The sequence below is a fragment of the Dermacentor silvarum genome, chromosome 7 (assembly GCF_013339745.2).
Source record: "Dermacentor silvarum isolate Dsil-2018 chromosome 7, BIME_Dsil_1.4, whole genome shotgun sequence".
In the NCBI taxonomy this organism is placed as follows: domain Eukaryota; kingdom Metazoa; phylum Arthropoda; class Arachnida; order Ixodida; family Ixodidae; genus Dermacentor; species Dermacentor silvarum.
The window spans coordinates 45,159,989-45,173,209 of NC_051160.1; the positions used below are offsets into that span (position 1 = coordinate 45,159,989).

General features: G+C 43.9%; 1 pseudogene; it reads right to left on the minus strand.

Moving 5' to 3' along the window:
* Positions 1-13,221, minus strand: part of LOC119458833 (endoribonuclease Dicer-like) — a 62,381-nt pseudogene that overhangs the window by 30,366 nt on the left and 18,794 nt on the right.

Below are 13,221 nucleotides of genomic sequence, written 5' to 3' on the forward strand. Positions count from 1 at the left end.
CTGTAAGCGGTATGCGTATACAGCTATGGGAGGGTAAACGGCAGTCAGAAAAGGCCGCGTTGTAGCCAGTTCTGCACTATAAACAGTTACGTTATAAGTGATCTATACTGTAAATGCTTTTTACGTGCGTGTGCCTGAGTGAGTTCACCTCCGACTCTTTAATTTAGCTAGTTTTAATTGTTTCTATGATACGAATTTCGGCTAATACGAATATTTTTCGTGACCCCGTGAGATTCGTATCAACGAGATTCCACTGTATATGGGAGCTTGTGTGTATTATATCTCATGCAATCAACTATTGTGCACGTTGTCACAAATGAAAATTATGCGGGTCTCATGCGCTGTGGGAATCGCTCCAAGCCAAGCCTTCGTTAATGTTTGAGGGCAATACTGTTCTTGTTTAGTGATCATTTGCATGCAGAGCACACGCCTCGCTCAACATAAGCATGAAGCGCTGCAACACTGCAGACACGGCCAAGTCTATCGCACACACCAAACCGATCTCGCCCTGTAAAGTCTCAAGGCGCCTGTTCGCATTTGTAAATGTTTAGCCCGGGTAAACAGCGAAGCAGCTTTAAATAGTGCTGCCCCATTTTGGATTATTGAAAAAAAAAAAAAAAGCACACTCGTGTCTTAAGGCATTTTTCACTACAAATCAACCCTGCTTTGTTTCACGTCTTCTGAACGAACTTTTCACCGTGCTCATCAGCCACCAACACAAACGCTTGATGTGGGGATCACCCACCGAATGAAAACTTCAATCAATAAAGCCCAAGTGTAGCATAGAGGCATCACTACGTACTTGCTCAGTTGCCTGTTACGCTGCTACATTGGGCCATGCAACGAGTAGCAGCATAGCAGACGACTGTGCGAGGCCAGAGCAAGCGCTGTAGCAATGCAATGTACAGCGCCCACAGGGCCATTTTCTGTGTATTGATGTCACAACACACACACCTCTTGCAAAACCAAAACGAAACTAGTTTGTAGGAAAGCTTCTCTGGTGGTGAACTATTTAGGGTGCTCGGAGGATTGCCAGTATTTTTTTTTAAGAGCTTCAAGGTCAAGCACCTTTATTCAGAGCGAAAAAATGAGTTCATAACAGCCGCGTCAGTAACCCTTCAAGCTCGAACTCTGTTCCCCAAGACATTACTGTTATGTGCTGTAAAGTAAGGGAGAATTATACACGTGCCTACTAACGTTACTGCATTTGGAACGCAGTGGACAGAAATGTGGATTTTGCAACATTCCCGCTGTACCGTTTCTCGATGCTCCCGGTGCTTTGCCCCTCCCTGCTGCTTACCTTTTATCACTGGAGCTAAAACCGGACAGTTGGGTGCAGTGTTCATGTCGAACTGAAGCAGGGGTCTCTCCTTCATTCGAAGCACGTCGTGCCAGATTGTGTGGTGGAAGCGCTGCAGCTGGACGCACTGGTCAGCGGTGAGGTTTACCAGGCCCGCCCGGACCACCAACACCAGCTCGTCGCCGGACCGCGTAAAGATTGGAAATGACGGCAACTGAAACATCACAGCATTCACATCTTTGTAAAGGAATGTGTCGCAATGCCCGTGCCCGTTTTCAATTAAATGACATGACTGCTGCCTCTCCAGTAAATGCACCGAGTACGCAGCAGACATGATGCCACGGAAAGCAGCTTTATCATGAACAGACTCTTTGATTCAGCTATAGCAAGTGCAATTAGCATAACTTGTACGCGAGATTAAAAACAAAAACAAAAGTTAAGATTTTCATTCCATTATCTAATTGTTGAGGCAGATTCAACTAAATTAAAGGGAAAATGAGACATCCACCCAATCGTAGCAATTGCTGCAAATGAAACATATGGGTTCCACGAAAGAAAAGCCTCGCAGTTGAAGAAAAATTCGTCCTGACCCGGGACTCGAACCCGGGACCACCACCTTTCCGGGGCAGCCGCTCTACCATCTGAGCTAACCAGGCGGCTTGATGAAATATAGAAATGTGCGTAGGCTACAACGAAGGTTACCAGATTATTTTTGGCCCAGGGAAGCCTAATTAAGTTTCAAGAAGTGCCAAGGAATCCAATCATCTTTGCTCTTAACTTACATATGTGAGCCCCTTGCTGCAAAATGAAAGCGCATGAATCAACTAATCACCGGATGGTTATTGCTCATTACAGAGACATAAATCGGCAAACAGTGCTTATGTTTGATAGTAAGGGTGCTTTCTGAATTTTTTTTTTAGTATGAAGAGTCCCTGAAGTGACTTTTGATTTTGGCTGTAAACTATACATCATACAGCTCATTAATGCAGCATTTTGCCTGTGTCCACATATTCTGAGTCATTAGTGATCAGTCATATTGACAAAGTACGCACAATCTGTATGGTCTCAAGCCAAAGGCTAGTGTGGGGGGTCGTTTACAAAAAATACAGTAGAGATACTGTGTAGAGATACTGTCAATGGAATACTCAGTGGAAAAAACAACAAAAGCAGATTATGGAATTAAAATTTTGCGAGGAGGTACAAACACATGTCAAACAGCATCAATAGCAAAGAACCAAAAATTTACAACATAACTTTGTCACAGAACTTCCTAAAGCCCCCACTGTCCTTCAGCAGCACATGCAATGAATAAACACGGCAGTTGTAGAAAGGGGTCACGTTTCCGCATCGCTCAGAGGCCGAGTTTGAAAACCAACCAAGCAACCTTAGCAACGTCGGTCTGAACCTTTACTCTCCCCTCAATACTGCCTTGTCAGGTTGGTCTGGACATTAAAAGTCATCCTTACGCAAGGCATGTCCTCACGGAGGAGCAGGGCGAACCACAGCGGGCAATCCTCGGGGTCGACGAGCTTCTCCTTCCGCCAGTTCTGGAGATCGGACGCCAGGCGTACCAGCTGTGTCGTCAGGATGTGCAGGCGGTAGTGGCCCGCTTCCAAGACTCGTGCCTCGGTAAACAGCTTACACACCTGAGAGGGAAAAGGAAACCGGTAGAGTTCAGATAGTCCACCGGCTCTGAACTCATTCATTGCAATGGCAGTGACACCTACCACTCAAGCGAATGCCCTCACTCCACGTAAGACTCCTGCATTCCCAATCAAACTCCCCTCCTATTGCTGCACCCGATGATACCGATACTGAGCTCCCGGCATACATCTTAATGCAAAAGTTCAATTCAAGATCACTGTCGCTAAGCGCTTCTCACCGACAGTGACTGTCATTTTGGCTTGTCTTGAGAGATGTAAAAAAAAAAAAAAATGTGTGGTGCCAGCAATGTGCCGTCTGCTTCGAAACATTCTAAAACTGCACTCACACCTTGCCGGACTTTCCTTGCACTACGTGCTCTGTCCACCCACCACCTAACAGCAAGGGAGTTGCCATTGCATTGTGACCACAATTCTTTCACTCACACGATGAAACAGCACAAATGAGAGAACGCCTGCAGAAACTACCTCAGGCTGACCGCTGAGAATATTGATACGCACATGCAAAAACCGGAACCATGCATATATGCACACGCTGATAACGCACTTCATTTCATATTGCCAAACTTAGCTATATGGTTCAACTGTGATAAAAAAATTAAAATACAAAATCTCTAGTGCCCTGAATGTGCTAAAATTTTGCCAGCTTGCTGTGGGACATGTACGGTTTAACACGTGGTGCATAATACAAGCTCGAAAATGTGTCATGGCTCCTCTAAATGATATCTGCCATTGATCCAGATGATACACAGCACAGAGGCCAGCAGTATACTTTTTTATGCATAGGTGTCTGCCTTTTGCACGATAGCAGTCATTTTGTCCCCATACATCTAAAGACATGTAGCAGTTATACAGGCCTTATTACCAATTAGGTGCTCGCCACTTTGCTAGGCAGTCTATACTGCACGTAATTAACATTCTACGAATAAATGGTCATTCCTTGCTCATTAAAGCCCGAAAGCTGGTGCATTGATTTTGACACAAAAAAGAAATTAGCTGTGTCGTGCATAAGTGCGAAGAGCATGAAAATTTGTGACCAGTGATTACCCGCTTCTGATACACTCTCCTGCGCTTCTTTGTGCCAGGCTTGGGTGCACCCGGAGGTGCATCATCCGCTTCTTCGTTGTCCGAGTCCTCCATGAGCTTCAGAATGCGCTTCACAGGCAGCAAGCAGTTGTCAAACTCATCTGGCAAAAACACAGAAGAGGTCGGTGATACGATTATCATTATTGTTTTGATGTGCTATACCTTCTTTTACCTTTTTACGTTATCAGTCTGCCTATTCATACTATTCATGGAGGAAAGAACGAATTAGGAGGGAGCTTGCGCAACAAGGTTGATGCCGAACTTATCAGCCCCACACGTGATCGTCGAGTTCCTTCCTCCCTCCATGATACTACTGCATACTCAATGCATCTGCCAAAGTTAACGGCCTTATCTTCCGGTCTATAAGTCGCACCTGCCTCAAATCGACAGTTTTTCCATAACAAAACGTATAGAACTCGCACCGGTGTAAGACACACCTGTTAATTCGGTAAGCGATTTAAACAATTTACAGCGACGTTTCATTTTGTGAACGCGGGTCACTCCTATTTTGGGAACGTGGGTTGCATTCCTATATACTTGCGATAGCAATGATATGGACACTTCAGGTACATTTCTGCTGTCGTGGTTGCCGTAATGTTCCATATGAAGTCCAAGGGCGATAACATCGTCCCCGTGTGCCATATGATGTATGTGCGAGTAAAAGCGAGCGACAGTGAGTCGAATTGCAAACAAGGGAGGAAAGTGGGAAGGCCGCGCAGCAGGGAGGTGGATTTGGCTTAAACTCTGATAGCAACTGCATAGATTGCAAAGCGGCGCCTGCCGTATCTTGAAAGTGATCTGCAGTTGCGATGACTGCGGGGTCGGTTGGCTCGCGGTCGGCCTGCACGCCACTTGCATTGCTGCTCCGTCCTTCTGTCATGGCACTCGGCAACTCAATCCCGAGACGAACCCGGTACCTCCATAGCACGCACACAACCCGTAGCAACTGCCAGAGGAGGTCAACCCAGCGCGCTTCGCGTGGCCATAGCATCCAATTTAATTTTGATGAATTAAAAAAAAAAGAAAAAGAGGGTATCGCATATAAGTCACACACCTTCCTATAAGACGCACCGATGAAAAATTCCGAAGAAAATAAAAAATGTGACTCATTCACTGGAAAATAAGGTAGTTAAATTAATGAGGAGTGATTTTAATAGTAATAGGCGAAGTGAAACCTTTAAGCTATTCAGCAGTTCGCTACCAGAAATGGGGCAATCACTTGAAATTAAACTAAGAGAGGCATAAAAATGTATATATGTTAATGACCGTATGTATATAGATGTATACAGACAACTCTGGTTAAGATGAACTCAAAGGGACCATAAAGATCTGATTGTTTTATCAGAAGTTAGATTTAAGAGGACACTCTGCCTAGGGAGTTCTTACCTAAATGGTTGGGAACGGAGAAATAATTTTGCATATAGTGCGAAAATTTGTGATTCCGGTGACATAGCTTATAAGCGGTCTATGCTGTAATGCATACGCCAACTGGGACCAGAGAACAATTCCGAATTATTAGCTTTTCCGAATTAACAAGAGTCGAATTACTGAAATTTTACTGTATTTCAGAAAGTGACGCTGTGAGAATACGGCACCTTTATTTGGCCACATGTGAAATAAAGTTATTTATTTGCTGGCGAATGCGGTATTTCGGACTCCCGATTTATTAAGACTTTGTGGCGGTCCCTGTTGAGTCCAAATTATCGGTCAGCCAATGTACACACTGTAACAATTTCACATAAAATGCAAACTCGTATGCCACATTTGTCAGCTATGATGTTCTCGCAGATGCAATTTACGAAACTGATATCTGTCTTTGGTTGCGAGTTACAGATTTGTGAACTTTTCGGCCACTTTCGTAAAATGCCCAAGGCCTTAAATCAAAATTCTACATCCTACAACTTGCCCTTCTCTCTCATCAAACGCCCCAAATTTCATTCAGATTGGTCCTTTGGTTGTCTAGTTAGAGAATTTCTGCGCTTTTTCATAAAACGCTGTTATAACAAAACTGGATATAACAAAATAATGGATATAACAATGTAAGTGAAATTCCCCTTGAAATCCACGTGAAGAGTGATATTTCGGTACAAGCCATAACAGATATAACAAAGTAATTATTCCTCCTCCTTCAACTTTGTCATAACGAGGTATTGCTGTACATGAATAGGGAAACGAGTTTGCCCCGATAGACTTGATTCACACAGCAAATGTCTACTATTCTTGGTGCACTCAAATGTTCATGACAAAACAATGAAAGGGCATTAAAAAAAAAAAAACAAAGTAAAGAAAGACATTTATTGAACTTACATGATACAATTAGTTTTTTTTACGTACTTTTACTTAATCTATTCAGTCGTCGTTTTTTGCCAGCGCTGTGCAAACCCATGTGCAGTTGCGAATGCTAACATTTCACCTAGCCTGCAATCTTTAGTGCCCTCATGTTATTAAACAAATGAGTGCACCAAAATATTTGGCACCTTAAGTGCTACACAATGTGCAAACACCAGTGGTTCTTGTGGCTTCTAGGCAGTGTCCTTACCCCTATTACCAGCCTCCAGAAGCACTTCAAATACTTCCTCAATTGTCGTTTCTATGGTGTCAGCCCTATAAGGTTTCCACATCATCGTCGATGCTGATGTAGTTGTTCAAGTCAACAAACAGAAACACCATTTGCTTCACGAGTAGCTAGCACAACTGTCTCCACAGCCAAGCTACAGGAGTCTGAAGCAGCTGTGGAAGTTTGCCTTAATGAGGAGGCCAGCGGTTCATTATAAGCGTATTTTTTTTTGGATTGAGTCTGTGGAAACCAACCAAATGTTCGCACTTTGTGCCTCGTATTCAAAAACTCAGCTTATCCGGGTTTGTTTTAATGGGAGCTTACTCTAGGGATGGCATAAAAATTCTGTATCACCCGAAATTAGAATCACCCAAAAACGTTATAAAATCAGGAGATGCAGCAATGAAATGGCTGATTTGCTCAAAATTTCCGATATCTTGAATTAATTTTTTTCCCCCCGCAATGATAAGAACTTCCTTTATCTCATGGTGACATATCTGGAAGAAATATACAGCACTACTTGAGAAAATTTCACTTTTTTAGTGTCTTGTCTTCAAAACCGGGAAGAAAACCGGCCTTGCGGAGGTGCTATCAGACTGCTAATCATGTGGGCACAGCTTTCCATTGATGTGCGCTGCCATCTTGGCATCGCAGCAAACACGAGAGATCGGCGATTCAGATAGTCACAGCGCTGCATTTCTCCTTGCAGAAATAAAACCAACAAAATGACCACAAGGAAAAATTAACCCCGCAATTCGTTCCTGCAGTCACGTGACGAGAAGCGAGCGCTCCTATTGGCTGACGCAAATTTGAATCACTGGTGCGCTTGTTTCGTGCACAATTTAGCAGCAGCGGGCTATGTACTTTCCATATTCCAAGGTTGACATTTCAAGATCTGCCTGGTTGTCTGGAGTTTATTTCGTTGCAGCGCCCTACTTGCTGCCTCATGTGATAAGGGCATGATTTGGGCAAGATAAGGAAATCTGTTTACTTTTCATTGTGGTGGCGAAGCCACCCTGCATCACGCAATTTGCCGGGTGCAAAGGTAGAAAAGTTTAGAATTCTCATCGGCCGCCGAAGACAATGGAAGGCATCGAATACCGAGATAAGGCTACCCATGGAAGCGTTTGCTGCTGATCTTGCTGATGCGGCAACACTTGGTCGCGTGTGATTGCCGGCTTCTGATAAAGTTATAAGGTGTTTGAAAATGGCCGACAACTAAGTTGCATGATAGTAGACAAATCCCCCCCCCCCCCCCAAATGCCTTTTCCTTCTTTTTCAATGGAGGGGGAGGGGGGGCGTCATGGCCGAGTGACGTAAGTTGCCCTGACAACAGGAATGCGACCGGTGCATCGGCAAGGCCGCTCTACCGGCCTGAAAACAGACAGCATGTGGCGCTAATGGCGCACTGGAGATTGCGTGGCAACTAGATTGTCCGTATCATATGCCACAGCGCAAAAGCTGTTCGTATCATTCGAAATTTAGCACGTTGTAAGCTAATGGACTTGAGAACTGGGACTTTTGAGAAATTCATATAATTAGGAAATTCTTATAGGATCGTATCACCGAGATTATAATGTATGTCACATTCCTCACAAACTAAGTCGGTAGAAAACAGTAGAAAAAGTTGAGGCTTTGCAGCGTGGCAATATCACACACAAAAAAAAAAAACGCATTTCAATGTCTCATGCAACAGATGTCTGCATCTTCGAGCAATCCAGTTAAGAATTAGAATTGTGCTATCTGCCTCGGAAAATTTTAAAATTCATATTGCTAAATATTTAAAAAAAAGGACCATCTGGTATAAAAAAAAAAAGCCAGATTTCATAGTCTGGGAGAACCCACGCTTACTTTTTCAGAAGAAGAGAAATTGGGAGGAAAGCAAAATTCTTGTACGTACTTATTTGGTGCAGACGCTTGCACGTCTCGAGGGCAGCAGCCATCTTTGCATACTTCTTTGTTTCCATTGGCCGTCCCTGCGCGAAAGACGAGGACACCTTGGCACGTGCACCTCAGAAACAGCTGGCTACCATAAAAAGGGCTCAAAGTTTGTGCTGTCTGTGTGTGAAGGCCAGTGCACGACACACAATAAATGGTCCAGTTAAGCTTTGTTAATAGGTTCCACTGTCCAAATACAGCAAACAAGGCCACCAGCAAACAAGTTGACCTGATGTGAAAACCTTTGTTTGAACTAATTTTCGTAAGTGCAAGTGCTGATATTTGCAGAAAAATATGTAATCAGGTCTTGCAAAAGAAAGGCTCAGTGTGTGCCCCCGTAAGACAGCAAACAGACAGCAGGAATAGGCGGCAGGGAGGTTACAAATACAGTTGAACCCAAATGTCCATCGAGGAAAACGCCGGTGGCGTTGAAAGCAGACACCTAAATTCCCAATGGCTGTACACCACGTACTAGCGCGCCTCAACAGAGAAGAGCGGGAAACTCAATAACGTAAAATGATTCCAAACGATTCCCTGCAATCGTTAGCCACCTAATCGCCTTCTTAACGCGCAAGCTCCCCATCTATATAACGTGCTGATATTTGCAGAAAAATAGTGTAAGCCCTCTGCTGTTGGTCAGGTCTGTGTGCAACAGAAAGGCGAAAAAAAAAAATCAGTGTAGCCACAGATGCCCCCGAAAGGAATAGAAGATGGGTAAGACGTCTTGACAGCAAAGGGCGTCCTGTAGATCTTCCTGGCCTGTTGGCAGCTTGCCGTGCCGATACACAGCACGAGAACAGCACTAAGTTAGAAACAGATGTTTTGCACTGTCTCAACATGCAACTGTATGTAGTCAGTAGGGCTATTTATGCAGACGAATGTAGTACTGGGCAGAGGCTATGGAGTCGTGTGCTGCACTTGGCTGATCGGTCGGTAGCCAATCAGAGCAGATTGCTCGTCGTCTTCTGCATTAGCCGACGAAAAGCACCTGACTTTGCACTAGCCTGACTTCGCACCCACTGGCTGCGCATATGCCCTTGCCTATCTGAAACTAAAAGCCGATGTACGAGTTTCCTTTCAGCAGCAAATTAGACAAGCTGCAGCTAAATACATTGCCAAATGCACAGCGCCACGAAGACTTCTCTATGCATATAACACAGCGTGGAGTCGGAAGAAACAGCCTGCATATCTGTACATGCGCCATCTGTGCGTTGGAAAATTTTTTCTTCTTGGAAGATTACCTCCCCTTCCTCTGTGACTCACGGTCGCGCCTGCACTTAGCTGCCGTCCCTGCAGCTAACCTTCACTATTGTCGCCACATCAGCGCTTACAGTCGCAGACAAAATGGCGCTACGCATTTGCAATGCCGGCCTGTTTGTTCGTCGTCTGCTGCCGACACTCATCAAAAGTGCGAGGTAGGAAGTGTAGTTTTCATGCTACACTACTGGTATAAAAAGGCTTCGTGTAGGTGGGCGGAGCTACCCTTTTCCTACACCAATGAAAAAAATGGCGACTTCCTACACTAGCTACACTCATGTAGCCAGTGTAGAAAAAAAAAATTTTAAGATTAAAAATAGCCCTAGTGTGAACGCACTAGATCAGCGCATCGGCCTCCCAGCTGTCGGCCAGCCAAGCCAAGCCATAGGTCAAAATGCACACGTAAGTGTGCTTTTGGAATTCGATATTTAAGTACAATTTGGATATACAGTTGACCTTCTGCTGATTTGACTTCAGTTAATTCAATTTTTAGGTTAATTCGCTGCTGACTGAAGGTCCCGACCTGAGCCCATGCCTTTCTACGGGCCCAAAGTTTCGCAATTTCGATCCTAAAATTGGCCTTCGTTGGATAATTTGAACCCAACTCGTCAACACACATGCATCTGACCACTAAGGTGACCCGAACAGCGACCCTTTTAGTGGCAGCATTAGTCTCAGTGGAGATTAGGGGACAGTGAATGCACTGAGCACACATCATATCCCGTCGAAAATGCCTATTTTTGGCCTGCCCTAAGAAGATTTTCAAGCAATAATGGTCACTGACGATGTACCATTCTAGTATTTAACTCATTCTAATGAGCGCCTTTCCTTATCCCAAAAAATTGGGCCGAAAATTGACTTCACAGTGCAACGGATACGAAACCAAAACCTTGTGGCATTTATATGCTTCACTACATAACATGGCTGTACTGCAGCGAAGTTGACTTAACAAAACTCTCCACCATCATGCAATAAATACACTTTAGACCCTTGCACATTTTCCTTGCTAAAATATCGGGCACACTTTAGATTTCTACTTTGTTTAGGAGCTTTAATGTCACTTCTACATTAGTTTTCTACTTTATATGCATAGAAAGCATGCACACATTTGATTTGGGGGCGTGTTAGAATCGGACAAATACTGCTAAATGAATCGGTGGTGTGTTTTGGCGTTTTTTTCCCCTCATGTTTAATTTGACCCACCGGATAATTCGACCAATTTAGTCAGTCCCGTCAGGGTCAAATTAACAGAAGTCGACTGTATGTCTTTTCCTTTCTGCCGCAGTGCAACCTATCACTTGATGGTCAGCATTTGCGGTATCCTTTTGTCTCTCACAGTGTTTGCGTATTTTGTGTGTGCGCTTTCAATGTCATGCATTTCAGGTCATCCCCAATACCTGGATGGCCTCTTTGAGAGGACTCGTCATGGGCAGGTAGACAGTGCAGATGTACATATCTTTGCCGTCCACTGATATGGTGCTCATCTGATAGGTGGGCTTCAGGTGCGTGAACATGTCTGATGGAAGGACCATACAGTATCTGCAAAATCGAGAGAGAGGGCGAAACAAACATTTACTGCTAATGTTTTAAATCTGCTCCTCCCTTTCGGTGTTGAGTGTGTTTCGGAAGTGCAAGAAATGAAATTTCTACCACATTAGCAAGCTTTTAATTTAAATGCTATTTATTGGCAATATACTGTTAGATATTAAACGACAGCACAAATTGTACCAACTAATTTGGCAGCTGAGGCAGTACCATACTTCGTGAGCGTATAAGCTGCACCGAGAATTCTAAAAAATTTGACTGTAAGCTTGAGGTGTGGCTTTATAGCAGCGTGATTTTCACCATCTAGACACCTGGACATCTGACCGCTGTGATAACAAAATCGTGTGAACACCAACAGTTCGAGGAGAGCTTATAGACAGCAGGGTTAAGAGCTGCAGAGTGTCTTCATTCTGTTATCACTTGTGCATTAAAAAGATTATGCATAAATTAAAGACGAAATGACATTTAACCAGAGCACAGAAAAAAAAAAAGAACTCAACACACCTGTGAAAGTGGCCCTGCATGCAGATATGTTACCACAAGAATGTTTCCAGCAGACACAATGTCAAGTGACATTTTTTATCCCCTCCCCCCCCCCCCCCCCTTGAGAAGCTGTCCACAGTGGGATATTGTAAGAAATCGTACAATCTACAATCAAACACAGTGTTGTTCCATTCAGCCTCCAGTGGAGCGCAACCACCACAAATTTATATTTATGCACAACAAATTTCACGCAAACACTTTATTTACTGTTTACTGTTTATTTACAGGATTCCTGCATTGCCATAACGGCATCACTACAGGAGGGAGGGGAGAGGATAGGTGTGGAAACAAAGTCCACATAGTGTGATAACACTGCCGGGCAAATGAAATGTGGGGAAATTAAAACACTAGATATCTCCAATGGCATAACCAATACAAAATTCAAAATAAGATATGAAATGGCATAAATTATAAAAAGCCAATGTGCATATAGAATAGAGCATCATAAGTTACGATAAAAAAAAAGAACATTATCATAGTTATGTTCATTCTCTTCTGGGAGAGGATTCAAGTTTCTAACTGTTAAAAACACATTCACACGCACACACGCAAGCACAAGTTGGCAACATTACAAGTTCTAAAGAAGAATCCTTGCACATTTTCCAAGAGCTGACAATGCATCGAAAGATATGTTGGCTCCAAAAGATTGCAATAGGAGGATACGTAACAAGGACAAACACCTGCACACATCGTACAACACACACACCCGCACATGATTTGACTTAAAATTTTTATTTGGGACAAGTGTGTTACATGAAGGCAAACAAACCTGTTGACAAGGCCAATGGCAGAGGTTAGTGTGATGCGAGGAGCGCCATCCTCACGCAGGGGCATGTACGGTGGCAGCAGCTCATCAACGGCGAAGCTCAGCATGACCTCGGAGCCGAGCGGCGCCTTTCTCTCGTGGCACTTGTTCATCAATATCTGCATGTCCAAACGAACGATGGCGTCCGGCTTTAGGGTTATCTGACAAACCTTCGTACACAATTAATTTTATGCCCATGTCACACGGGCGCTTTTCAATGGATTCCTAAGCCGGTGACCTTCAAAATTCTTAAACTCAATTCAAATTGGAGGGGGCGTGTTGCTGCACACAGAAGTGCTAATTTGAGTAAACGACTGCGTGACAAACACGATAAAAGGCAATAACACGTCTGTCTTTTATGTGCAGATGTCTGTGCAAATAGGCCATACATCAAAATCAGAGCTCAGCATGATGTTTCACCTTCTATAGGCTGAACCGCAGACAGCAATACATCAACACTAATAAGCAGTAGTCATGCAGAGATGATGATTGAGCTTCCACGGTGAAAAATTAGCAGGTGTTTAGGCCT